Genomic DNA, 27,426 nt, shown 5'->3' on the forward strand with positions numbered 1-27,426 from the left:
AGTGAATAGGTTGCTTCCAGGATAGATAATTAAGACTCACTGAGTGTTGATCAATGGTATTCATGCCATGTATTTCCTCTTTACCACCTTAATGGAATGTGTATTTCATTATGCATTGAATCTAATAGCTGTCTTTGGTCTATTTTTGTAAAAATTTTAATGATGCTTTGTATATTCCTTTGAATTAGGTACATTTTAATTTTCTTTCCTTGCCTTGTCTTGGATTACAATTCATTTTCAGCCATCCAAGCAGAGGTTTTTGGAGACAATGGGAAGGAAGTTGAGGTGTAAATATCTCCTTTCAGAAAGGAAGAAGTCAGAGGTAGAGTAGAGAGCTCAGGGAACTTGTAGTTAGATGGGGCATCAATATTCATAGAACTATAAGGGGAACTTTTTATTGAAGACATAATTCTTGTTTTTAAACAAGCTACTTTAAAAAAGCTATGAATACATAGGAAAAGTGAGTAATTTGGAGATTTTATGTAGCTATTTAGACATTTCAGGACCCAAGCTCTACTAGCTGCTTTGGAAGGTTAAAAAAATTAGGACCTTAATTATCGAGGCAAATTAACTGTCTCCATTAGTTCAATGTATTAGATAATTGCTTTGTTCTCTATTTAATTTTAATTGTGTAGATATAATTTCATAAAAATGTTTACACGTATCCTAGAGATGGTTTAGTTTTATAGAACATGACTGTTCACATTGACACTGAACAGTGTGGGAGTGTTTATAGGGGTGGTGGTTTTTCTATAATAATAATAGCAAACATGTATGTAGCATTTACTACTTACCAGGCATAGTTCTCAGCACTTAATTTCACTCTCAGACGACCTTACAAGGTGGATGCTTTTATTATCTCCATTTTATAGGCAACTGAATCTCAGAGGTATTAAATAATTTGCCTGCGATCGCAAAATCCGTAGTGGCAAAGCCAGGATTTGAACTCAAGTAATCTGATTCTAGGATCTAGGCCTGTAACCACTATATTATGCAATCAATTTTGATTTTTGGATAGCTTCTGTACTACCTTCTGGCATAGGCCAACCTGATAATCAAGAACCCCACAATTTTGAATTATTTTTTTATAAGGGATTATTTGGTTTTAATCTAGGAACAAAAAGGGAAGATCACAAACTCAAATGCTTATGGGGCTAGACAGAAGGCATAAAGAGATGAGAACTGGGTGAAATATCTTTTAGCCTTCTTAGTTTCTATTTTTTCTTCCCATTTTAAATAAAGACATTTACAAAAATATTTCTGTACCACAAGAAGAAGAATAATGCAAGTGAAATGACTGATTGGAGCTGACTGGTTCTCAGTGTTAGAAAACTACAGGGACAAGTGGGATAGCAACATATTGGAGATTTCTTGCCCTTTATAAAAAGGGCAGACAGTATTAGGTTTGGTAACTAGACCTTTTTTTTTTTAAAGCAGGTAGTCATATTTTTATGTGAAATATGATGTTTTAAATGATCAGCTCAATATTTAAAAACATATAATAAGAGCTAAATAAAACCTCAGCCAGAAATTACCAGTTTGTAGCCTCTGAAATAAACTCTATCTTGCAGTTGTGTTTCTGGGCATGCACAGGTGAAAGAATAGAATAGATAGTTACTTTGGAAGAATAGAGTTACTTTGTATCTTGATAGCTCCAAAGTCAACAATGAATGATTACAGATACCACCTTTTAACTGAACTGTATTATAAAAAGGAGTGGTTTTCAATGATTTGGCTTCCTAGTCAGAGAAAGAAGAGCTATGGAAACTTCGTAATAATAGGTTTATAGATTTATAAAGTAAAAAAACCTTCATAAATATTTTAAATGACTTGATATGTTCCCTGGACAATGATAATAGATGAGAATATTTTGAGTGTGTATACAGAGTAATCTGTAATTGCTGTAGCAATTTGAATCTTGATGGATGGATTATTTTATCTAGATCTTGAACTCTTCCTTTTATATTTATATTCTGTAAAATGTAAGCTTAGGCAATAATACCCTTTCTTTTACTATTGAGATATTGAGAGATGTAAACAATAAATATGCTTGCAGGGAAAAAGAAACTAAATCGTTGTCAATTTCCACTCCATCCAAGCCCATCCCTACCGTGCAGAAAGTGTATTTCTGAAGACTTCTCTGCTTCTCTCCTTTTACTACTGAGTGTACAGTAGCAATGTGGCAATGGTTCTTTTTTTGTAGTTAATAGCAAGAGATTGGAGTGAAAAAAGAGAGAGATTTGAATGACAGTGAGGAGCATAGCAAATCTTCTTCCAAGAAAGCAATGATAAACTGGATAACAGTACCCAAAACAACCATTTCAGAGGTCTGGAAATTGACTTAGGGCATACAACAAATTGAACAGTGTTTATTTTACAAGAACTATGAACCTCAGGTACAAGCAATGAGTCCATGCTGTATTAACCTGGGCTACTTCCATTCTAGTCAAGGCTGTGGTTTTTCTAGTAGTCATGTATGGATGTGAGAGTTGGACTGTGAAGAAAGCTGAGTGCCGAAGAATTGATGCTTTTGAACTGTGAGTGTTGGAGAAGACTCTTGAGAGTCCCTTGGACTGCAAGGAGATCCAACCAGTCCATTCTAAAGGAGATCAGTCCTGGGTGTTCTTTGGAAGGAATGATGCTAAAGCTGAAACTCCAGTCCTTTGACCACCTCATGCGAAGAGTTGACTCACTGGAAAAGACTCTGATGCTTGGGGGCAGGAGGAGAAGGGGACGATGGAGGGTGAGATGGCTGGATGACATCACTGACTCGATGGACATGAGTTTGAGTGAACTCCGGGAGTTGGTGATGGACAGGGAGGCCTGGTGTGCTGCAATTCATGGGGTTGCAAAGAGTCGGACACGACTGAGTGACTGAACTGAACTGAACTGAACTGAACTTCCATTCTGGGCTTCCCAGGTGATGCTAATGGTAAAGAACCCACCTGCCAATCCAGGAAACTGCCCTACATCAGGAAGATCCCTTGGAGGAGAGCATTCCAACCCATTCTATTATTCTTACCTGGAGACTCCCATGGACAGAGGAGCCTGGCTGACTTGTAACAAAGGGAACTGAAGTGACTTAGTAGGCATGTGCATGCACTTCCATTCTATCTCCCTCAGTTCTATCATGTGATAGTTTGGCCGGGGTGAACAAGCCAAGAAAAAGAGAAGCTTAGCTACTACAGGAGGCCAGATTGATTTGGAGAGGAGAGTGGGAAACCGCATGCCCTCAGTTATTGTTAGAAATGGCAAATAAACAGGGAAGGCTAACAATGCAGCTAGCCTGATGTCGTACTCCTAGCTGGAATAAACAAGAAGCCAACAGGCTGGTGAGAAATTTACCAGGGAGATAAAGGGAATGAGACAGTCACAATGGGTCTTGGTAAACTTCTACTTATTCCTGGTAGTCTGGAAGATGGCCTGCATGCCAAAGGCTGTGCACATGCTCAAAAATTCTTCACAAACCCCTGGAATAACTTGAGATCTCCAGCCGACAAACAAAAGCTAGAAGAGGCTTGTAAACAATGTGCTTTGTATAATGTTCTGAATAATGTCCCCACAAAGGATAAGTCCAAGTTGTAACCTCAGGTACCTGTCAAAGTGAAAAGTGAAAGTGAAAGTGAAGTCGCTCAATCATGTCTGACTCTTTGCGACCCCATGGACTGTAGCCCACCAGGCTCCTCTGTCCATGGGATTCTCCAGGCAAGAATACTGAAATGGGTTGACATTTCCTTCTCCAGGGGATCTTCCTGACCCAGGGATTGAACCCAGGTCTCCCACATTGCAGGCAGAGGCTTTAACCTCTGAGCCACCAGGGAAGCCCTACCTGTCAATGTAACCTTATTTCAAATACGATCTCTTCCGATATAATTAAGGTTCTTTTTTAAAACGTTCTTTTAAAATTTATTTATTTATTTTTTTGGCTGCATGGGGTCTTATGTGCTGCGCATGGATTTTCTGTAGTTGTGGTGAGGTGGGGCTACTCTCTAATTGTGTTGTGTGGTCTTCTTACCATGGTGGCTTCTTTTGTTGCACAGCACAGGCTCTAGTCCTTGCAGCTCACAGGCTTTACAGCACAGGCCCAGTAGTTGTGGCAAATGGGTTTAGTTGCTCTGTGGCATGTGGAATCCTCTCAGGCCAGTTGAACCCATATCCTCTGCATTGGTAGGCAGATTCTTAACCACTGGACCACCAGGGAAGTCCAAGTTAAGGTTCTTGAGATGAGATAATCCTGGATTGATAGAAGTGAAGTGAAAGTCGATGAGTCGTGTCCCACTCTTGGTGTGGACTATATATAGTCCATGGAATTCTCTAGGCCAAAATATTGGAATGGGTAGCCTTTCCCTTCTCCAGGGGATCTTCCCAACCCAGGGATTGAACCCACGTCTCCTGCATTGCAGGCGGATTCTTTACCAACTGAGCCACTAGGGAAGCCCAAGAATACTGGAGTGGGTAGCCTTTCCCTTCTCCAGCTGATATTCTTGACCCAGGAATTCAACTGGGGTCCTCTGCATAGTAGGCGGATTCTTTGCTAACTGAGTTATCAGGGAAGCCTTGGATAGATAGAATGGGTCCTAAATCGATGACTAGTTTTCTTATAAGAGAAGGGAAGGGGGATTTAAGATACACAGACACAAAGGAGAAACATGAAGGCCATGTGAAGATGGAAGCAGATATAGGAATGATGCCCCTACAAGTCAAGGAGCACCAAGAATTGCCTGCAGCTCCCACTACCTAGGAAAGAAGCATGGAATAAATTCTCCCTCTAAGGAATCAGTCCTTCTGACATCTTGATTTTAGATACCTGGTTTTCAGAACTATGAGAGAATAAATTTCCAGGTTATAAGGCCACCAGTGGTAATTTGTTATAGCAACCCTAGGTAAATAACACACTTCATGTTGGAACTGTACAATGAATATATGTTAACTTCCAACCATGGAAAGAGGGGAAATGTTGGGTGCAGAGAGACCTGTTGTGTCTGATTTCTGGCTCCACCAATTATTAATTTGTGGTTGTGATATTTGACCTCTGAGGACCTCAGTTTTCTTATTTGTAAAATGGGCTTCCCTGCAGGAGTTTCCCCCCCAATCCAGTTTATCCGTTAGTTTAGTCACTCAGTTATGTCCAACTCTTTGTGACCCCATGGACTGTAGCACACAAGGCTTCCCAGTCCATCAGCAACTCCCAGAGGTTACTCAAAATCATGTCCATCGAGTCAGTGATGCCATACAACCATCTCATCCTTTGTTGTCCCCTTCTCCTCCTACCTTCAGTCTTTCCCAGCATCAGGGTCTTTTCCAATGAGTCAGTTCCTTCCAACAGGTGGCCAAAGTATTGGAGCTTCAGCTTCAGCATCAGTCATTCCAATGAATATTCAGGACTGATTTCCTTTAGGATGGACTCGTTGGATCTCCTTGCAGTTCAAGGGACTCTCAAAAGTCTTCTCCAATACCACAATTCAAAAGCATCAATTTTTCAGCACTTAGCTTTCTTTATAGTCCAGCTCACACATCCATACATGACTACTGGAAAAATCATAGCTTTGACTAGACAGACCTTTGTTGGCAAAGTAATATCTCTGCTTTTTACTATGCTGTCTAGGTTGGTCATAGCTTATCTTCCAAGGAGCAAGGGTTTTTTAATTTCATGGCTGCAGTCACCATCTGCAGGGATTTTGGAGTCCAAGAAAATAAAGTCTTTCACTGTTTTCATTGTTTCCCCATCTATTTTCCATGAAGTGATGGGACCAGATGCCATGATCTTAGTTTTCTGAATGTTGAGCTTTAAACCAACTTTTTCACTCTCTTCTTTCACTTTCATCAAGAGGTTCTTTAGTTCTTCTTCACTTTCTGCCATAAGAGTGGTGTCATCTGCTTATCTGAGGTTATTGATATTTCTCCCAGAAATCTTGATTCCAACTTGTGCTTCACCCAGCCTGGCATTTCTTATGATGTACTCTGCATAAAAGTTAAATAAGCAGGGTGACAATATACAGCCTTGACATACTCCTTTCCCGATTTGGAACCAGTCTTTGTTCCAACCTGATTTGTTCCATGTCCACTTCTAACTGTTGGTTCTTGATCTGCATACAGATTTCTCAGGAGGCAGGTAAGGTGGTCTGGTATTCTCATCTCTTGAAGAATTTTCCACAGTTTGTGGTGATCCACACACAGTTAAAGACTTTGGCATGGTCAATAAAGCAGAAATAGATGTTTTTCTGGAACTTTCTTGCCTTTTCGATGATCTAGCGGATGTTGGCAATTTGATCTCTGGCTCTTTTGTCTTTTGAATCCACCTTGAACATCTGGAAGTTCTCGGTTCATGTACTGTTGAAGCCTGGCTTGGATAATTTTGAGCTACTTTGCTAGTGTGTGAAAGGAATGCAATTGTGCGGTAGTTTGAGGATTCTTTGCTATTGCCTTTCTTTGGGATTGGAATGAAAACTGACCTTTTCCAGTCCTGTGGCAACTACTGAGTTTTCCAAATTTGCTGGCATATTGAGTGCAGCATTTTCACAGCACCATCCTTCAGGATTTGAAATAGCTCAACTGGAATTCTATCACCTCCACTAGCTTCATTCGTAGTGATGCTTCCTAAGGCCCACTTGACTTCACATTCCAGGATGTCTGGCTCTAGGTCAGTGATCACACCATCGTGATTATCTTGGTCATGAAGATCTTTTTTGTACAGTTCTCCTGTGTATTCTTGCCACCTCTTCTTAATATCTTCTGCTTCTGTTAGGTCCATACCACTTCTGTCCTTTATCGAGCCCATCTTTGCATGAAATGTTCCCTTGGTATCTCTAATTTTCTTGAAGAGATCTCTAGTCTTTCCCATTCTGTTGTTTTCTTCTATTTCCTTGCATTGATCACTAAGGAAGGCTTTCTTATCTCTCCTTGTTATTGTTTGCAACTCTGCATTCAAATGGGTATATCTTTCCTTTTCTCCTTTGCCTTTTGCTTCTCTTCTTTTCACAGCTATTTGTAAGGCCTCCTCAGAAAACCATTTGGCCTTTTTGCATTTCTTTTTCTTGGGGATAATCTTGATCACTGCCTCCTATACAATGCTACGAACCTCCATCCATAGTTCTTCAGGCACTCTATCAGATCTAATCCCTTGAATCTATTTGTCACTTCCACTGTGTGGTCATAAGGGATTTGATTTAGGTCATATCTAAATGGTCTAGTGGTTTTCACTACTTTCTTCAATGTAAGTCTGAATTTGGCAATAAGGAGTTCATGATCTGAGCCACAGTCAGCTCCTGGTCTTTTTGCTGACTGTATAGAGCTTCTCCATCTTTGGCTGCAAAGAACATAATCAATCTGATTTTAGTATGGACCATCTGGTGATGTCCATGTGTAGTATCTTCTCTTGTGTTGTTGGAAGAGGATGTTTGCTATGACCAGTGCATTCTCTTTGCAAAACTCTATTAGCCTTTGCCCAGCTTCAAAGGCTAAGTTTGCCCTGCTTCAATGGCTAAGTTTGCCTTTTACTTCAGGTATCTCTTGACTTCCTACTTTTGCATTCCAGTCCCCTATAATGAAAAGGACATCTTTTTTTGGTGTTAGTTCTAGAAGGCCTTGTAGGTCATCATAGAACCGTTCAATTTCAACTTCTTCAGCATTATTGGTTGGGGCATCGACTTGGATTACTGTGATATTGAATGGTTTGCCTTGGAAACTAACAGAGATCATTCTGTCATTTTTGAGATTGCATCCAACTCCTGCATTTTGGACTCTTTTGTTAACTATGAGGGCTACTCCCTTTCTTCTAAGGGATTCTTGCCCACAGTAGTAGATATAATGGTCATCTGAGTTAAATTCACTCATTCCAGTCCATTTTAGTTCACTGATTCCTAAAATGTCGCTGTTCACTCTTGCCATCTCCTGTTTGACTGCTTCCAATTTACTTTGATTCATGGACCTAACATTCCAGGTTCCTATCCAATATTGTTCTTTACAGCATTGGACTTTACTTCCATCACCAGTCACATCCACAACTGGGTGTTGTTTTGCTTTGGCTCTGTCTCTTCATTTTTTCTGGAGTTATTTCTCCACTCTTCTCCAGTAGCACATTGGGCACCTACTGACCTGGGGAGTTCATCTTTCAGTGTCCTATCTTTTTGCCTTTTCATACTGTTCATGGGGTTCTCAAGGCAAGAATACTGAAGTGGTTTGCCATTCCCTTCTCCAGTGGACCACATTTTGTCAGAACTCTCCACCATGACCCGTCCATCTTGCGTGGCCCTACACGGCATGGCTCGTGGTTTCATTGAGTTAGACAAGGCTGTGGTCCATATGATCAGTTTGGCTAGTTTTCTGTGATAGTGGTTTTCATTCTATTCGCCCTCTGATGGACAAGGTTACGAGGCTTATGGAAGCTTCCTGATGAGAAGACTTTCTGAGGGAGAAAGGGTCTTGTTCTGATGGGCAGGGCCATGCTCAGTAAATCTTTAGTCCAATTTTCTGTTGATGGGCAGGGCTGTGTTCCCTCCCTGTTGTTTGACCTGAGGTCAAACTATGGTGGAGGTAATGAAGATAATGGTGACCTCCTTCAAAAGGTCCCATGCATGCACTGCCGTACTCAGTGCCCCCGACCCTGCACCAGGCCACTGCTGACCCATGACTCTGCTGGAGACTCCTGGACACTCACAGGCAAGTCTGGGTCAGTCTCTTGTGGGGTCAATGCACACAAGGTTTTGTTTGTGCCCTGCAAGAGTCTGTTTTCCCAGTCCTGTAAGTTCTGGTGGCTCTATAGTGGGGTTAATGGTGACCTCCTCCAAGAGGGCTTATGCCATACCTCTGCTGCACCCAGGGCCCCTGCGGCTGGCCACTGTTGACTTGTACCTCTGTAGGAGACGTTCATACACTCAAAGGCAGGTCTTGCTCAGTCTCTGTGGAGTCTCCTGGTGCACACAAGGTTTTGTTTGTGTCCTCTGAGCATCTCTGGTGGGTATGGGGTTTGATTCTAAACATGATTTTTCCCCTCCTACCATCTTGCTTCTCTTTTGCCCTTGGATGTGGGATATATTTTTTTTTGGTGGGATCCAACATTCTCCTGTTGATGGTTGTTCAGCAGTGAGTTGTAATTTTGGAGTTCTTGCAGGAGAAGATGAGCACATGTCCTTCTACTCCACCATCTTGCTTCCAAGTCTATAATAAACTATAATAAACCCAGTCAATAATAAACTCTTATTCTCTAGGCAAATTCTTTCTTAGCCCCTTGTGTTGAATTATATTTTGCACAAAGTTGGTTTCATCAGGCTAAAAATTCTCTAAGGGCAGAAAATGGTCATAGTGTCTGTAACATAGCAGCTGTAATTAATCCATGCTAATAAGACTGGTGTGATGTGAAGAGTAAATCTGGTACTTGATAACAGTGGTACCTATGATTATTATTTATTTCTGTCTTTAAGGTTTGTAATGCCCCTTTTCATTTTTAGCTACACATCTGTATATCCCTCAGGGAAAAGGCAGAATTTGAACTGATCATTGAACAATGTGTTAGCCTTCGGCTGGTGGAGAGGTTTAGAAAGAGGATGATCCAAGTGAAAGAAACAATAGGAAATAGCGTGGACTGCTCATTGGATGCTAGGAGCCTACCTGCCTGGAATGGAAGCTTTGCCTCTGCAGAAAAAAGTGCCGGAGATATCCTTAGCTGTACTACAAGTCCTTTCTTCCTTGAAGTATGATGTACAAACTTTACAGTAGAGGACCCCTGTTTGTCCATGTATGAAAAGTGAAAGTAAAGGTGTCAGTTGCTCAGTCGTGTCCAACTCTTTGCAACCCCATGGACTGTAGCCTGCCAGGCTTCTCTGTCCATGGGATTCTCCAGGCAAGAATACTGGAGTGGGTTTCCATTCCCTTTTCCAGGGGATCTTCCCAACCCAGGGATCAAACCTGGGTCTTCTGCATGGCGGGCAGATTCTTTACTGTCTGAGCTGCAGGAAAGCCCCTTGTACATATATACTTCATGCTTATTAAACATCTTAGTTCACATACATTCCCTTAGTGTTTACAGCCTAGAGTCATAAGTAGTAAAACTAAATGAGATTATAGATCTCCAAACCAGACCAGCTGCCCAAATCTGGGATTGTTTCCAGCTATAAATAGTGACTGGGCACAAAATTGACTACCAAAATTAAGGGGTAGAGGCTTGGGTATTTGAGGAAGGGAAAGAAAGAGTGCCAAAAAATCCAAATGTTATATATTAACCCTCCAAGAGTAAGAGCAGTAGAAAGTTATAAACAACTGCAGTTGAGGGCCATAAAGCTTGCCCAGAAAGGAAATGTATGAAGTAAAGAGAAGAATATAGGGTGTTTTGACAGGCAAAATCCCCTCTTAACCAGAACCATGTCCCCTTCCTTTAAAAGTAATTTAAAAGACTCCACTCTTTAAAGAAATTATTTGTGGAAAAATGTGAATCTTTGTTTCTAAATCAACTGCAAAAATAAAATTAGCATTTAAAAGTGTTTTTTGTTTGTTTATGTCATAAAAAGCTATATGTATTTTCTTAGAAAGCGTCATATGTTGTTTAAGTCTCGAATCATTTAAAATTACCAGTAGAATTAGAATTATTATTTTGGTAAGAAATTGTTATACACATAATGTACATAAGTGCATACAAGTGGCAGAAAAATTTTAAAGCTCTAGTTAAGAGTAAATTTGTAAAAATTACTCATTTCTTACCAAAGATAATGTTATAATGTGGATCCTCCTAGATATATTATATGTACCATGCTAAAGTGGTGCTGGAGATGATTCTTGAGAGTCCCGTGGACTACAAGGAGATCAAACCAGTCAATTCTATAGGAAATCACCCCTGAATATTCACTGGAAGGACTGATGTTGAAGCTGAAGCTCCAACACTTTGTCTACCTGATGGGAAGAGCTGACTAATGGGGACGACCCTGATGCTGGGAAAGATTGAGGACAAGAGAAGAAGGGGATGACAAAGGACGAGATGGTTGAATAGCATCACTGACTCAATGGACGTGAGTTTGAGCAGACTCCAGGAGACAGTGAAGTGTGCTGCAGTCCATGGGGTCACAAAGAGAAGGATATGAAAGCAATGCTAAAGTTGGCTCTACACTATTATTAAATTCTTGAGATTAGTTGGAATATTGTGTAGTGATCATTTTCAGTCACTTTTAGAGTGCCTTAATTTTTGTAGACTTGGATGTGTTTCTCTAAGTTTCTCAAATACATCACTTGTTGTGAACAAGAGTTTATTGGTGTCTATCAGTCTGTCGTCTAGCTAGCTGGTTAGCTTCCCTGACCCCTTCCTGTACGTGCTGTGTGTACTAAGTCGCTTCAGTCGTGTCTGACTGTATGTGACTCTAGGGACTGTTGCCCATTAGGTTTCTCTGAACATGGGATTCTCCAGGCAAGAATACTGGAGTGGGTTGCCATGCCCTCCTCCAGGGGATCTTCCCGACCCAGGAATCAAACCTGCTTGTGTTAGGTCTCCTGCATTGGCAGGCTGGTTCTTTACCACTAGCGCCACCTGGGAAGCCTGATCCCCTTCCAGTATATAGGGAATTCCTGTGGCAAATCTTCACGGGAGAAACTGAAAAGACCAGATGTGTGTTCTTCAACCAGTCACATAGCTAGAGCCTCACTTTCACTATTTTTGGGTTCTTGAAGCAAATAACCAAAGCCAGTAGGTAATCCAGTCTAGGGTGATGGCAGCAGGGGCAGAAACACACAGGTCCAGAGTGTAGGCGTTGCTCTGCTGTTGTCCCCACCAGTCTGGTCTAAGACCTCATTTTTGTTTTGGTCTTGGCTGCTATCAGACTTCCCTTGTTTCTGTCTGTTTTCCTAACCTGTTTCTCCACGTTTTACTGGTGATTCTAGAAACTACCCAGAAATCCTTAAAAAATTGTTTTCCTTCTTAAATTAGCTAAAGTCTTTTGTTGTTTTCAACCAAGAACTCAGATTGATAGAGTGTTGCTGTCAGTTCCACTCAGAAAGTGGAAGGCCTAATTGTGTTTAGTAGGGTGGTGAACCATCTAGATTTTAACCTATCCAGAGAGCCTAGGAAGTTAGACTAGAAAGAATTTTGGAGATAGTTTTGTTATCTGCATATATTGAGGAATTTATTTCCCTTAGTGGAAAAAGCCAGAAGGCCTGGGTTCAGTTCCTCACTGAACTTGCTAGCTGTAGGATATTGGGAAAATCAGTTTATTCCCTGATTTAGGCATCCCAGGTGGCAATTCAGGAGATGCAAGAGATGTGAGTTCAATCCCTAGATTGGGAAGATCCCCTGGAGAAGGAAATGACAACCCACTCCAGTATTCTTGCTTGGGAAATGCCAAGGATAGAGGAGCCTGGAGGGCTATAGCCTATGGGGTTGTGAAGAGTCAGACATGACTGAGTGAGCATGCACACACACACACGTGTGTGTGTGTGTGTGTGTGTGTGTGTGCCTTTAAAGTGAGGTAGTTAGACTTGAATTTCCTCCAAATTTGGAATTCTATGACTTTTAAGCAGATCCAGAAACTTTAGATTTCAGATCATAGCTCCTAATTCTGAATTCTCAGTCCCACTAAATATATACTGCTCAATAAGTATAAATAATAATTAAAACATCAAGGAGGTATGCAGGAAGTAAATCTATATCCTTCTTTTGAAAGTTTAAACCCATTTAACCTTTGGATGAATTACTTGCCGCACGGATATCCAGATAGAATCATTTGTATGGATGGAGGGATGCTATGTGTTCATGTTCACAGCTGAAGACATGAATTAGTCTTTTACAACAATAAAATAGTTTCTTTATTATAGCTATAAAGAAAGTTCTTAAATGTTGTTAATACTGTGTGTGTTAAGTATAATGTCTTTCCCATTAGCATTCAAGGACCCAAAAATCTTCTCTCAGGAGAAATTTTAAAGATTAAAACTGGTCATAGTTGACTGTATGTTCACAGTAAGGCACAGGTCAGTAAACTGTACACTGTCTAGCTGATGTAAACATTCAAAGATTTAGTTTTTAAAAATCAGGACTGAATATTTTAATGCTGGGAGCCCATGATTTATTTTAGTACTTAGGTTTAGATTCAAGTTGTTTAAATCTGTGACTGTTATTACTATATGGAAATAGATGAAAACTGACCTAGTGTCTTTCATTCTGGAAGCTCGAGTTCGTGTGGGATGGTAGTGACATTTCTCTTTCTTTAAAGAGTTTATCAGAATACTAATGTTGATGTAGAACAGGTGGTGGGCCCATTTAGCCTGTGCTCTGATTAATAGGCCATTATTACTCTATCAAGGCATTTGATATATGCACAGCATGGTTCGGTGATGGTCTTCTCTCCCTGGCTGCATAAGGATTATTTGGGTAAGGTTATGATCTGAAATATTTACAGTATATTAAATACTACTGGCAGTTATTTGAATGTGACTAAAGCAGAGTAGCAAATCTTTTCCAACAGTCTATGATGACATAATTAAAACATAGTTTATCAGATGAGACTATTATGTTCTGACAATAATGTCCCAATCAAGTGAAAATATAGGGGAGCAGAGATTAAATCCTACTGAAGATGAGTTCAGAAATATATGTCTAGATTAATTTTGGAATCTTGGTAGTTAAGATAGAACTGATCTGATTTGTTAAATCTCCTCTGCCTCCTTCCACAGGTCACTGTCATCTTTTCCCAAGTGATGGCTCTTCTTTCATTCTCTGCTTTAGTATGCTGGTATTTTGTTCATCTCCAGTGAGAAGTGATTGGATTTCTTTTCTGCCGGGGACCAGCCCCGGCTGATCCAGGGTATTCGAAGGAGAGACGGCATAGGCGAGGATCAGGATACGATAGCTTAATTAAACATTAATTAAGGATATAAAGAGTAATAGAATGAGGATAGCTCAGTAGGAAAATTCAGTGGAGAAAAGAGGCTGAGTAGCTTGGTTTACGCGGGAGACCAATAAAACTTCAAGACAAGAAGTTTGCACCACTTACGTAGGCCGCAGGCGTCCTTCCGTTGTCCCGAAGGAGAGGAGACACTGAGGCCTCCCTGGTCGGATCTTAGAAGCCCAGGCATAATTAGTAAGCATGGTGGGTTCCGCGCTCCAGATGGAGACTCAGCCAGAGTGAGAGAGAGCGCGACATGGGGAGACCAGTATTTTGAGAAACTGATCCCAATTCTTTATTTTCCAGGGTCTGTTTTTATACACTGAGATGTTATACAAAAGTCACGTGGGGACAGCAGTCCTGACTTTTATTAAAGTCAGGTGCTTCACACAAATGTATACAGAGGTCTTAGGGGTGTTACATCATCTTCTGGCCAGGGGGGCCTGCTGACAATTTACGACCCTCTCCTTGTGACAGCGGTCAGTCAATCAGGACACTTATTTCTCCAGGGTTGATTATTCTCAAAACAGACGCCACCCAAATAAAGTTACATTCCTACAGGGTGAGGGTGTAGTGGGTTTTAGTTAAGGAAAGAATTTACTTAGCCTAAGGTCTAACATGATTAATATCAAAGGTTAATTCTATATATTCATTAATGTGTGTAAGGGCAGGGGATATGGAGACTTAGCAACAAACATGGGCTCAACAAATGAAAAACCCTTCACCAACACATTTTCTAATTAGCCCATTATACTTATACTAATAGTTTTCTAACTTTTCTAAGGAACCTGTTTTTAGAAGGTTTAAAGCATCTCGTGCCTCTCACGGTTGGGAGGCTGTGAACAATCACATGTGGCCGGACAAGCCTGTCAGGCAGGCTAGAGAACCTTCAGAGGAGTTTGTAGGTTAAAACACTCTTGTCACACTCAAGAGTTTTTATTGACTGGAGCTCTAGGTTAACTCCTTCTCCGAAAGAGGTGGTGGGGGACAGCCCCCCGTAAAGTCAGAGGTGTAGGTAAGAGCACAAAGTAGTAAAGTAGGCAGGCTCTGGTTATGGGGGTAGATGCTCGAGGAGTTCCAGGGGGACTCCTGAGGCTCGATCCCGCCTTTGCGTATGTCGAGCCTCCTTCCTCATGACCTTTGTCACGGGCGGAGTACCTCACTCTGGCCCCCAACACTTTTCATACATAAAATGTAGACTTCGGACTTCCCTGGTGGTCCAGTGGGTAAGATTCTGCACTTCCAATGCAGGGAGCCCAGGTTTGATCCCTGGTCAGGGAACAAGGATCCCACATGGTGCAGGGCACAATAAGAAAAACATAACCTTTTAAATCTTTGTAAAAGAACTAAGGTTTGCAGTTAGTTCTTTGTAGAAGAACTAATGTTTGCAGTTAGTTCTCTAGAGTTAGATCTATTTGAGTAAGATAAAAAAATGTATATTATTCAATACTTATAGACCTGGAGTTTCCATTTTTCTGGCAATAGAGAAGTGGCTTTGAATACTTAGAAATTACTCTGCTCTGAGATTTTTTGCTGGAGGATTACCCTTTCATAAGTTTAGACTATGGAGGGGATCTTTCCAGGTTCTGTGTTCTACAGAATACTGTGAATGTTATTTATATTTTGATGTCAGAAGACAGAAGAGTAACATAAATGATCCAGAATACATAGTAACTGCTATTGCTATTGCTGTTGTTGTTCAGTTGCTCAGTCATGTCCTACTCTCTGCGACCCCATGGACTACAGCACGCCAGACTTCTCTGTCCTTCACTATCTTCCAGAGTTTGCTCAAACTCATGTCCATTGAGTCAATGATGCCATCCACCTATCCCATCCTCCATTTACCCCCTTCTCTTTCTGCCCTCAATCTTCCCCAGCATTAGGATCTTTTCCAATAAGTTGGCTTTTCCCATCAGGTGGCCAAAGTATTGAAGCTTCAACTTCAGCATCAGTCCTTTCAATGAATATTCAGGGTTGATTTCCTTTAGAATTGACTGGTTTGATCTCCTTGCAGTCCAAGGGACTCTCAAGAGTCTTCTCCAATACCATGGTTCAAAAGTACGAATTCTTCAGTGTTCAGCCTTCTTCATGGTCCAGTACTCATGTCCATACATGACTACTGGAAAAACCATAGCTTTGACTAGATGGACCTTTGTAGGCAGAGCAATGACTTTGCTTTTTAATATGCTGTCTAGGTTTATCATAACCTTTCTTCCAAGCAGCAGGCATCTTTTAATTTCATGGCTACAGTCACCATCTGCAGTGACATGGGAGCTCAAGAAAATAAAGCCTGTTCAGTGTTTCCATTTTTTCTCCATCATAGTCACCACTATGAAAGGAGGTAAAAGAAAGTGGGATTACTAACTACCATAAAAGAATCACATTGTATATAATGCTGCTGCTGCTAAGTCGCTTCAGTCATGTCTGACTCTGTGCGACCCCAGAGACGGCAGCCCACCAGGCTCCCCTGTCCCTGGGATTCTCCAGGCAAGAACACTGGAGTGGGTTGCCATTTCCTCCTCCAGGGGATCTTCCAGACCAAGGGATCACACCTGCATCTCCTGCAATGGCAGGTGAACCACTGAGCCTCCATCAGTTTGACTTTTTTCTCCCTACTACTACTACTAAGTCACTTCAGTCGTGTCCGACTCTGTGCGACCCCATAGACGGCAGCCCAACAGGCTCCCCCATCCCTGGGATTCTCCAGGCAAGAACACTGGAGTGGGTTGCCATTTCCTTCTCCAATGCATGAAAGTGAAAAGTGAAAGTGAAGTCGCTCTGTCGTGTCTGACTCTTAGAGACCCCATGGACTGCAGCTTACCAGGCTCCTCCATCCATGGGATTTTCCAGGCATGAGTACTGGAGAGGGGTGCCATTGCCTTCTCCATGTATGTAATGAGTTTTCAGCAAACATGCTAGTCACTTCATTGCTCCATTACTTTGGTGCAGATATAGTGGAGAAACAGTGACAATCATGATCTGAGGAAGCATGAAATTACTGTCTTATTTTAAACAAATGAGTTTTCAAACTAAAAAATAATTTGTGAAAGCCTTTTAAAAATGAATACATATTTGAAACCACCATTTTAGGCAAAAAAAATGTAGAGCTCTTTGCTACTTGTGTGGATTGCTGTGGTTGAGGGGCTGAACCTGGCTTACTTAGCTACCTGGGTCTGCTTTCCCCACGCCTGGTTTCTCTATGTAGTGTTTGCAAACACCTTCTTACAGTTTCAGAGAAAATTTACATCTTACTTGGCATCATCTTACAGTAGCATATTTTAAAAATAAAATTCTAATTTAGAAAATATCATTCTATATTTCATGTATGTTGAGATTCTCTATTAACTGGAAGAGAAAACCCACTTTCTGACCTTGCTAGATAGCAGTATATTATCTGAACAGATTTCATAAATAGGTTAAATAGCTTCACCTATGATTACATTTGAAGGGTGTCAAAAGGCCCCCAGGCAAAAATATCTCCCTTACAAATTAGAGGTCACACTTGAAAGAGAATTCTGTAAGGACCTTTGATTTAAGTGGTTAAATAATTACCTTATCTGGGCAGGTAATATATTAGCAGGGAATTCAATCTAATTCAGTGTGAATGTGTTGAATGTCTGTGATGTACAGGGTATTGTATTATCTTTTAGGAATACAAAGAGGAATAAAGCATCTTTCCCTCAGAAGTTTATGGTTTGGTAGTGGATTCTGCCAAGTGTAATCTACTTAAATGATGTGATTTTTGTTTATGGTAGGAAGAAACATTTTGATGAATGATACTGGTGAACTTTAATTGGGGAGGGGTGTGGATGCTGCTGGGAGAGGTTGAAGGCCACAGTCATATGGAATTCATGGGTAGATTGGTAAATTTGGTATCAGTCAATGGAATATATACCGTAAAGATAAGATGAGGAGTATTGCAAACAAATTTGTTTCCTCTGAAAATTTGAATTTTACATCATAGTGCTGTTGGAGTGTGGCCAGGAGAGACAAATCGCTGTCAAGAAACTTAATAAGGTAGAATACACCTTGGTTAATTTAACCGAGTCTAGGATTTAGTTCTTAGCTCTGTAGACTCAGAATCTCTCTGTGATCAACTGACTGAACCCATGGGTATTGCCTCAAGTTCACAAAACGCACAAGAGATAGGTGTTGAAAGCCATAGTAGAATGCCAATGATTAACTTGTATAAAAATGTATGATTGTCAAGTCAATTTCAGCAATATATAGAATGAATTCTCTTTCTGTGGGAAAAGTTTCAGAATGTTGTTAGACGATCATGAGATCTAAATAAGGAGAATTATTTTTGTATTAATAGTTTAAATGTTTAATAACATCAGGTTCTGATGCTTCCATCTTTACAATTGGCCGATAGTTGGTAGCTTATAGGGTATTTGGGCCTTTGGGTTGAAATTCTGCCCTGGATCTTCAATCTCCTACTTACTAGGTTCCCCTCTATGTTTCCTCTAGGTTACAAATTTCTTGCACATCTTTCCAGAGGTACTCTGTGAATACGCCAGCAACTATATAATCATGTGTATGCATTTCCCCCCATTTCAGCTAAATGATAGCAACATTACATGCACCATTCTACAATTTGCTTTTTTCACAAAACCAAAATATATGTATATTTAAGACATATTTTCTATTGTTAGCAAAAGCACTTACTCATTCCAGTTTTTTATAGATGCAAAGAATTCTACTGTAGAGAGGGTCATGATTTATTTAACCAGCCCCATATTGATGAGCATTTGATTATTTTAGTCTTTTGATATCACAAACAATGTAGCCATGGCAGATCTTCTACCTCTTTGTCTCAGTTGGCTTAGTAGTGCCAGTTCTCTTTTTCTTAAATTTTAGGTTCCTCAAGACTTTATCCTCTTCTTTTCTCACAGTATTTATTGACCATGGCAAATCATATTCATTCTCATGGCTTTAATTATCATTTATATGCTGATGCTTCTTACATCTGTATTTCTAACTCATATCTTCCTTTTCATGTCCTTTTGTATATAAATTGCCTGTCCTAAAATTCATTGGGATGTCCAGTGTGAATGTGAAGTTTGATATGTGTTCAAATGGATCTCTTTGTATTTATAACCCCATGCTCTCACCAAATATATGTTCTTCATTAGTATTCCTCTTGTCTTGATGACTGACACCACAATCTCCCAGTTACCCAAGTTAGAAAGTTGGGAAGAATCGTGACTACTCTCTTCAATGTCTTCATCCAGTCAGTCACCAAGTATTGTTGATTCTACTTCTTACATGCTCTCTGTCATGCTGTGATTTGTAAGAAATATTTGTTTGGTCATTTTAGATGACCAAAGTTTATTTCTCATATATGTTTGGTCTTTGTTCACAGTTTCTGGCTTACAGCTCCCCAAACCCTGGGAATTTCCTAAGTGTTAACAGTGACAAGATGTCTTTTGTTATGTGAATGCTATGACTTTTAGAAGCACTTAAGGAGTGAGGTTGGTTGCTGCAAGAACCAGCAGAAATGAGAGGGTTGTGATTTTCAGCCCTACCCTTACTTTACAGGGAAGAAAGAGGGGCTGGAGGTTGAATCGATCACCATTGGCCAAGGATTTAGTCAATCATGACTATGTAATGAAACCGCCATAAAAACTGCAGAGGAAAGTGTCTTGGTCCCTTTTTAGGAGAGCTTCCACATCAGGGGACCAGGATGCCTCTGCATGCCACTCTGCCTGGTCCCAGGCTCCACGAGGACAGATGCTCCTTTGCTTGAGACCTTGCCCTATTGATCTCTTCATCTGGCTATTGATTCCTGCTCTTTACTATCCTTTTAAGATGAAATAGGTAATCTAGTAAGCAAACAGATTTCCTGAGTTCTGTGAGTTATTCTAGCAAGTTAATTGAACCTGAGGTCATGGGAACCTCTGATTGATAGCCTATCAGTCAGAAGTACAGGTAACAACACAGACTTGTGACTGGCATCCGAAGGAGACAGCAGTCTTGTGGGACTGAGCCCTTTACCTGTGCAATCTGATTCTATCTCTGGGTAGAGTGTCAGATCAGATCAGATCAGATCAGTCGCTCAGTCGTGTCCGACTCTTTGCGACCCCATGAATCGCAGCACGCCAGGCCTCCCTGTCCATCACCAACTCCTGGAGTTCACTGAGACTCACGTCAGAACTGACTTGAATTCTTAGACACTCTGCTGGCACCTGAGAGTTGCTTGTTGGTGTGGGGAAGCATCCATACATACACAGCGTTGGTGTCTGGTCTGGGATTCCTGCTTACTCTCAAATACTGTTTTCAGTGTGGTCCCTGGACCAGCAGCATCGGCATCACCTGGTAACTTATTAAAAATGCAAATTCTTGAGACAGACCTCATACACACTGAGTGAGAAACTCCGAGGCCCCATGGGACCCACTGTTTTAACAAGCCCTCCTGGCAATTTGGATGCATTCTGAAGTTGAAAAATATTCCTCCAGGCCCACTGCCAGTTCCTCAGTTTAGCAATTGATTATCTTTAGTTCCTGGATGATTTCAGCAGCTGCCTAAGTGGTTTCCCTCTCTCCAGGTTTGTTCCCCAGAAATCTACAGAAGCCAGAATCATGCTTCTGAAACGCACATTGAACCGTGTTATGTTGTGTTTAAAAGTGCTTAGAACTTTCACTTGTTGCTTAGTCCCTAAATCATGTATGACTCTTTGTGATCCTATGGACTGTAGCCTGCCAGGGTCCTCTGACCATGGAATTCTCCAGGCAAGAATACTCGAGCAGGTTGCCATTTCCTCCTTCAGGGGATCTTCCCAACCCAGGGTCGAACCTGCGTCTCTTATGTCTCCTACATTGGTAGGCAGGGTTGTTTTTTGTTGTTGTTGTTTTTACCACAGCCAACAGGAAAGCTGGAACTTTCAGAATAAAGCTGAAACTTTCCTTAGTATGAGGTAATGCTCTGGTCTCTACTTTCTTCTTTAGACTCATCATCTCTCATTAATCTCTTCTTTACACTATAAACCCTAACATTGCTGAACACCGTGCAGTTCCTAAATATGAACCATCTTCGCTCTTGTTTTCCACTTGTCCCTCTGCTTAGTATATTCTCTTTTCTTCTCTGTTACCACTTCTCTCTTCTCCCTCAGTTACACTGCTTAGTTCTTTATTGGCTACCTTTGTCACTGTAAATAATATTCTTAAACTTAGATTTCTTGTTCCACCAGTGACTGATGACCATGCAGCTACAGAAGGCTTCTCTCCTGGGGCATGAGTCATCCTGGAGTGGGGATCCTGACTGGCATCTGTGTGAGAACAGGTAGGAGACTGGCTTTGACAGGCTTCACTTCAGGGGAATGCATGGAGTGGTGGCTGTCTGTTCCTCATCAATATTTCTTGTTGGTTTGATGATTGTACCCGCTGGGTTCTGATATATCCTTGGCTCTGACTATATCCTTCAAATTCCCTTTTTTCCTCTGCTTAATGTCTCCCAGAGGTTTGTGTAATTTGTATAGTTTCCTGTTGTTTAATTTCCCTCTTCATCCTACCCATTTTGAGGCTACTTTTGCAGTATTTTCTTTAGTGGAGTTTTAGCCTCCAGAACTGTGAGAGAAAAAATTGTGTGTGTATGTGTGTGTGAATCCCTTCTTAAATTGCTGCTGCTGCTAAGTCGCTTCAGTCGTGTCCGACTCTGTGCGACCCCATAGATGGCAGCCCACCAGGCTCCCCCGTCCCTGGGATTCTCCAGGCAAGAACACTGGAGTGGGTTGCCATTTCCTTCTCCAATGCATGAAAGTGAAAAGTGAAAGTAAAGTCGTTCAGTCGTGTCCGACTCTAGCGACCCCATGGACTGCAGCCTACCAGGTTTCTTCATCCATGGGATTTTCCAGGCAAGAGTACTGGAGTGGGGTGCCATTGCCTTCTCCGTCTTAAATTGCTAGTACTGGTGAATTTTTATTTTCATTTGGGTATAAGGAACCCATTTTCACAATTATATTGTGTAGCTAGTATGTGGCTCACAGGTTGTCTTTTTTTTTGCTCATTCAGAACAATCTGCTGAGATAAATAACATGTTCAATCACTTAGCTGCATTGAAGTGTTTACATCCTGTTCACATTCTTAATATTGTGGTGTTTTCTTACCTTTGGTAGTGGGGCATGTTGAACATATACAATTTATTGATATTTAGAAATACTTCTAAGCAGTGTCCTTATTGTACTTCTCAGTATTCTTTAGTTCATCAGGAGTTACATAGTAGTGATATTATGTCATTCCTTTTCATTTACTGGCTAGAATACTTCTCTAAAGAGAAATACCCTCTTGTGTACTCTGGTTAAAACAGTGAGTAATAAAGGCAGAATCAATATTTGATTCTTTCTCTTTATTTACAAGTTTTAAAAATAATGAGTTGGCTTTCTATCATTGACCAAGGGGACCAATAAAGATTTTTTTCCCTTAAGAATTATTGGGACTTATAGGATTTAAATGAATTTGATGTGTTTTAACCCACTGTACTATTTTCTTACTGATGCACCAATTTCCATTTTTGGCCAGGGCAAATTCCTTCATGTTGGCTCTTGAGTTCTGTTAACATGACCTCAGTTAGTGTTTGATAGTGAGCTTGCTATCTGGCATGACAAGGTTTCCTAGGATTATCTTCTATATTTCCTGTTCATTTATCAAAATTTAAGAGGAAAGGACAGACTTTTCTTAACAATTTTCTTGACTCAGAATGGCAAGGTTTGATCTCAGTGGTTCTTCATGGTATTAACCTTTGCAGGACAACTCTTCAGATGCCTTGGTTATAGTTTGAGCTGTTACACAGAAGCATAGCCACCTTGTGTTACTCTTACATTCACTGATACCGTGTCAGGATCTTGTCTGAGCCATTCTGCTAGACTTAGGTTGTGTTGTTTCTCCACTGAATACATATTTTCTTGCCATGGGATTTTTCTGTAAAGATACCATCATTCGGGAGGAAGCAATTCATTACACATATCCTGTCCTTTAAGTGACCCAAATTGCAAGTGACGTTGCTTCTTTTTTAAAGCTGTCATTTCTCTGACTATATATTTTCCCTATCACTACTGTTAAAGAATTATGTGCCTCAAAAGATATGTTGAAGGACTGACCTCAATACCAAATAAGAACATGATCTTATTTGGAACTAGAATCATTATAAGTATAATTAGTTAAGTTAAATGAGGTCATACCAGATTAGTGTGGATTAACCCTCAATCCAGTACACCTGGATTGAGGTAAGGGAAGATGATGTGAAGAGAGATAAAGAGATAATGCCTTATGACCAGAGGGGAAGAGATAACAGAGAGGCAGCTACAAGCCAAGGAATGCCAACAGTGGTGGCCACCACCAGAAGTTAGGAAGACGGAAGGGAGGATTCTACTCAGAGTTTCAGAGGGAACATAGCCCAGCTGAGACCCTGATTTTGGACTTTTTAGCCTCCAGAACTGTGAGAGAAAAAAATATGTCTGTTGTTTTTTAAGCTGCCCAGTTTGTGGTACTTTGTTACAGCAGCCCTTGGAAACTAATCTTCACCAGTAATGTACTACCCTGATCAATCTAATTATTGAGTCATTAATAGAAAGTGTTTTTTTTAAGGTGGATCAGTAATTTTTTAAAGATGAGAAAATAAACTGTTAGCATTTCTTAGCTTGCATTCAGCACAGAGTATCACAGAATTTGGCTCAAACCCTCATTTAACTGGTGGGAAAATGAAGCCTCAGAAGAAAAGTGGTTTGCCCAAGGTCACATAGGTATTATGAAAATGAAACAGAACCAGAACTCAGGATACACAGTTCACTGCCTTTTCCGTTACATACATTTGAACAATTTCAATTATTTTCAAGTTCCTTTTAGCTCTAGTCTTTCTCTTTGTCTCTTTCTTTTCCTCTTTGCAGTAAAATTTAATAACAGGCAATGCAGTATGCTTAGTCAATGGAGTGTAGCACAGAGCTCAGAGGATAGTCCATCCTTATGTCCCAAAATAAATCCTTTTATTATATTCACACTGATCTTGTGAAGGTGGATTTTGGTTTCACTTGAGCATCTTTGAAATCCCTTTATGTCTCTAGAGGTCAGTGTGGCTTAAAGAAACTTTGTTTTAAACTATATTCAGTTAACATTTAATTCAAGGCATTTTAATCAAAGATGACAACAAAATGATGGCCCAGGGGAACAGAAGTTAACTCAGAATTACATATACTATAAACATTAATATGTATAGTCATATCAATTTTGACACATGAAATTTATCAGTAAACCTATAGACCTTAGTGGGCTTCCCCAGTTGGCTCATCAGTAAAGAATTCACTTGTAATGCAAGAGACACAGGAGACATGAGTTTGATCCCTGGGTTGGGAAGAGCCCCTGGAGGAGGGCATGGCAACCCATTCCAGTATTCTTGCCTGGAGAATCCCATGAACTGAGAAGCTTGGTGGGCTACAGTCCATAGGGTTACAAAGAGTCAGACATGACTGAGCGACTAACACACATACACTGTATTTTTTTTAACATGTAAAATAGTATCATTTTTGCTTCAAAATATATGACTCCACCATTTTGAATTCCTTTTAGAGTGAGATGTTTGCAGTTACATTGAAGGCTGTTTGAATGAACATTTAGGACTAGTCATATTTCTCTAAGATGACACGTTGAGGAAGTTTTATGCCTTTGTCTTCATGTGGCATTTAATAGAGAAGAGGCTTTGTGAGCTACTTGTGGATGGAGAATTTCCATGGGGAAAACAGGGATGTTATTGAAAAGCCTGCTAAGTCTATGACAACTATGAGTTTTATTATTCACAGAGCTTTCAAAATTCTTTTCCTATTCGTATTCTTCACTTTTTTTGGGGGGGCGGGGTTGGGATGCGGTAAAGGTGAATTGCTGAGAAAATTAATAGTTTTTGTGCCATTAATAAGAAATCTTAGTGAAGTTTGTCCATTGGAGTGCTTTTCAGTGAGCAAATAGTCATGTTAAGACAAAGAGAGGAGAAGAAGGGGAGCTTATGTTTACTGAGCATCTCCTTGGAACCAGGCAGCTGCTAAGTGAGCCAGTGCCCCGCCTGTCACAACCTGAACCATTCAGCTATTATTTTTCCCTTTGTGTGGTTTCATGGATAATTTTATTTGTAGAAAGTTTCCCACTGCTAAGATTTAAAACACGCCAAATAGCAGATTGGAGACAGTAAGTTAGAAGTAGAGTAAGGAGAAACAAATATGCTGGAGGCCATGAAAACCAGGGTCTGAAAATTGACTGTGTGTGCATGCTAAGTCGCTTCAGTTGTGTCTGACTCTTTGTGACCTTATGGACTATAGCCCACCAGGATCCTCTGTCTAAGGGGTTCTCCAGGCAAGAATACTGGAGTGGGTTGCCATGCCCTCCTCCAGGGGATCTTCCCGACCTAGGGATCACATCCATGTCTCTTAAGTCTCCTGCATTGGCAGACAGATTCTACAAGGAAAAGGAAAGAAAAAACAAAAGAGTGGGCCAGGACTTCCTATGCATAGCAGTCTGGGCCATTTAGTGTACAGGGAAATGACTTGCTTATCTTAGAAGCTCCTAAGGGCATTATTGTCATCATTGTCATTGATGAATCATTATCATCATTCAACACTGTTGAAGTCTTAAGATAGTGTGCTGGGCACTGTTCTAATAGCCGGGATACTAAAAAATACTTAGCAGAGATTCTGCCCTAAAGTTTAGTTGATGTGGAAGGAAATATGTCAAAAGTGAAGGAAACCTGCCCAATTTACCACAGTCTATGCAGCAGCATATGGTACCAGAAAGTAATAGAAAAGTTAAGAGGAAAGAGGAATTATGAAGAGAATTGGATTTTCCAGGAGAGAAGTCTAAGCAAATAAAACAGATACTAATGGCTATTTATCAAATCCATCTTCTCTCATTCCTGGGCCCGCACACTCTTGCAGTTTTAGATGTGGCCATGTAAATGAGCTTTTGCATGTGTTCTCAGTTGCTCAACTGTGTCCTACTCTTTGTGACCCCTTGGACTGCAGCCTGCCAGGCTCCTCTGTCCGTAGGATTTTTCCAGGCAAAAATACTGGAATGGGTTACCATTTCCGTCTCCAGGGGCTCTTCCTGACTCAGGATGGAACCTGCACCTCCTGCACTGGCAAGTGGATTCTTTACCACTGAGCCACCTGGGAAGCCCCTTAAATGAGTTTTAGCCAGTGGGAAATTAACAGCCATGAAGGGTGCCATTGTCAGTACTAGTCCATTCAGTTCAGTTCAGTCGCTCAGTCCTGTCCGACTCTTTTCGACCCCATGAATTGCAGCACACCAGGCCTCCCTGTCCATCACCAGCTCCCGGAATTCACTCAAACTCACATCCATTGAATCGGTGATGCCATCCAACCATCTCATCCTCTATCATCCCCTTCTCCTCCTGCCCCCAGTCCCTCCCAGCATCAGGGTCTTTTCCAATGAGTCAACTCTTCGCATCAGGTGGCCAAAGTATTGGAATTCAGCTTCAGTATCAGTCCTTCCAAAGAACACCCAGGACTGATCTCCTTTAGGATGGACTGGTTGGATCTCCTTGCAGTCCAAGGCACTCTCAAGAGTCTTCTCCAACACCACAGTTCAAAAGCATCAATTCTTTGGTGCTCAGCTTTCTTCACATTCCAACTCTCACATCCATACATGACCACTGGAAAAACCATAGCCTGGACTAGACAGATCATTGTTGGCAAAGTAATATCTCTGCTTTTCAATATGCTATCTAGGTTGGTCATAACTTTCCTTCCAAGGAGTAAGCGTCTTTTAATTTCATGGCTGCGAAACTAGTCCCTAGAACCTCTAAATATGATACTCCATGTGCTTTCTCTTTCTATAGCGCTAAACAGTGGAAGCCAAGTGTCAAAGATGGCAGAGAAATCAGCTGTAAGGAGCCTGAGTTCCTAGGTTTCTGAATCCTTGCTTGGAGGGGAGCCACCTGACAACACCCAATTTGGACTTAATGAGAGCAAGAAATAAACATTCATTGTGTTAAACCATTGAGACTTTGGTGTTTTTCTGTCACGGCTGCTTATGTTACCTAATGAATACAGAATGTGAGACTAAAACAGAATGTTAATGGATGTGTAGAACATAGGTAATTATATAAGATGCTGAGGGTACCTCAGATGGGAAGGATGGAATGAGCAATGTCATGAGGAAGTAAATGTAAAACAATTGGCTGAAATAGAATGTTAAAGAAGGTGATCAGAGCATTAGATAGCCACCTCTGCTTATGGAAGTTAAGAGTTTGGACCTGACTTTATTGCCGAGGGGCAACTGGAAAGGTAAAGGGAGAAAGTGTTATGCCTTAGGATAAGGAAGGCTTATTGCTTTAGTGGTGGTTGAAGCATGTTCTAGGACCATTCATTTGGTGGCAGTGTATGGAATGGTTTAGTTGTTGGTTAGGTCAGATCTGGGTGCAATCAGAGAGATCTCCTAGGAGACTGTGGGTGAGGACTCAGACTGGGTGATTGATGATGTAGGGAATCCAAGCAAAGGCTGAATGAGTGAGGCATTATCAAGTTCACACGTGACTAACTGTGGGAGCACTGAGAAGGGAAAAGAAAGACTGCAA

General features: G+C 40.9%; 1 long non-coding RNA gene and 1 other non-coding gene across 3 annotated transcripts in view; both read left to right on the top strand.

The window, feature by feature from the left end:
- LOC112447549 (uncharacterized) overlaps positions 1–26,846 on the top strand; it is a 36,590-nt gene extending 9,744 nt beyond the window's left edge. For both annotated transcript variants that reach the window (XR_009495124.1, XR_003035750.2), the window contains 2 exons: positions 21,047–21,138; positions 26,689–26,846. This is a non-coding gene — a long non-coding RNA (uncharacterized lncRNA). The remainder of the gene's footprint in view (positions 1–21,046; positions 21,139–26,688) is intronic.
- On the top strand, positions 15,065–15,137 carry TRNAG-UCC (transfer RNA glycine (anticodon UCC)). The gene has a single exon. It is a non-coding gene; the product is annotated as a tRNA-Gly (tRNA).
- Positions 26,847–27,426: the final 580 nt, after the last annotated feature.

Source organism: Bos taurus, chromosome 1 (genome assembly GCF_002263795.3).
Source record: "Bos taurus isolate L1 Dominette 01449 registration number 42190680 breed Hereford chromosome 1, ARS-UCD2.0, whole genome shotgun sequence".
In the NCBI taxonomy this organism is placed as follows: Eukaryota; Metazoa; Chordata; class Mammalia; order Artiodactyla; family Bovidae; genus Bos; species Bos taurus.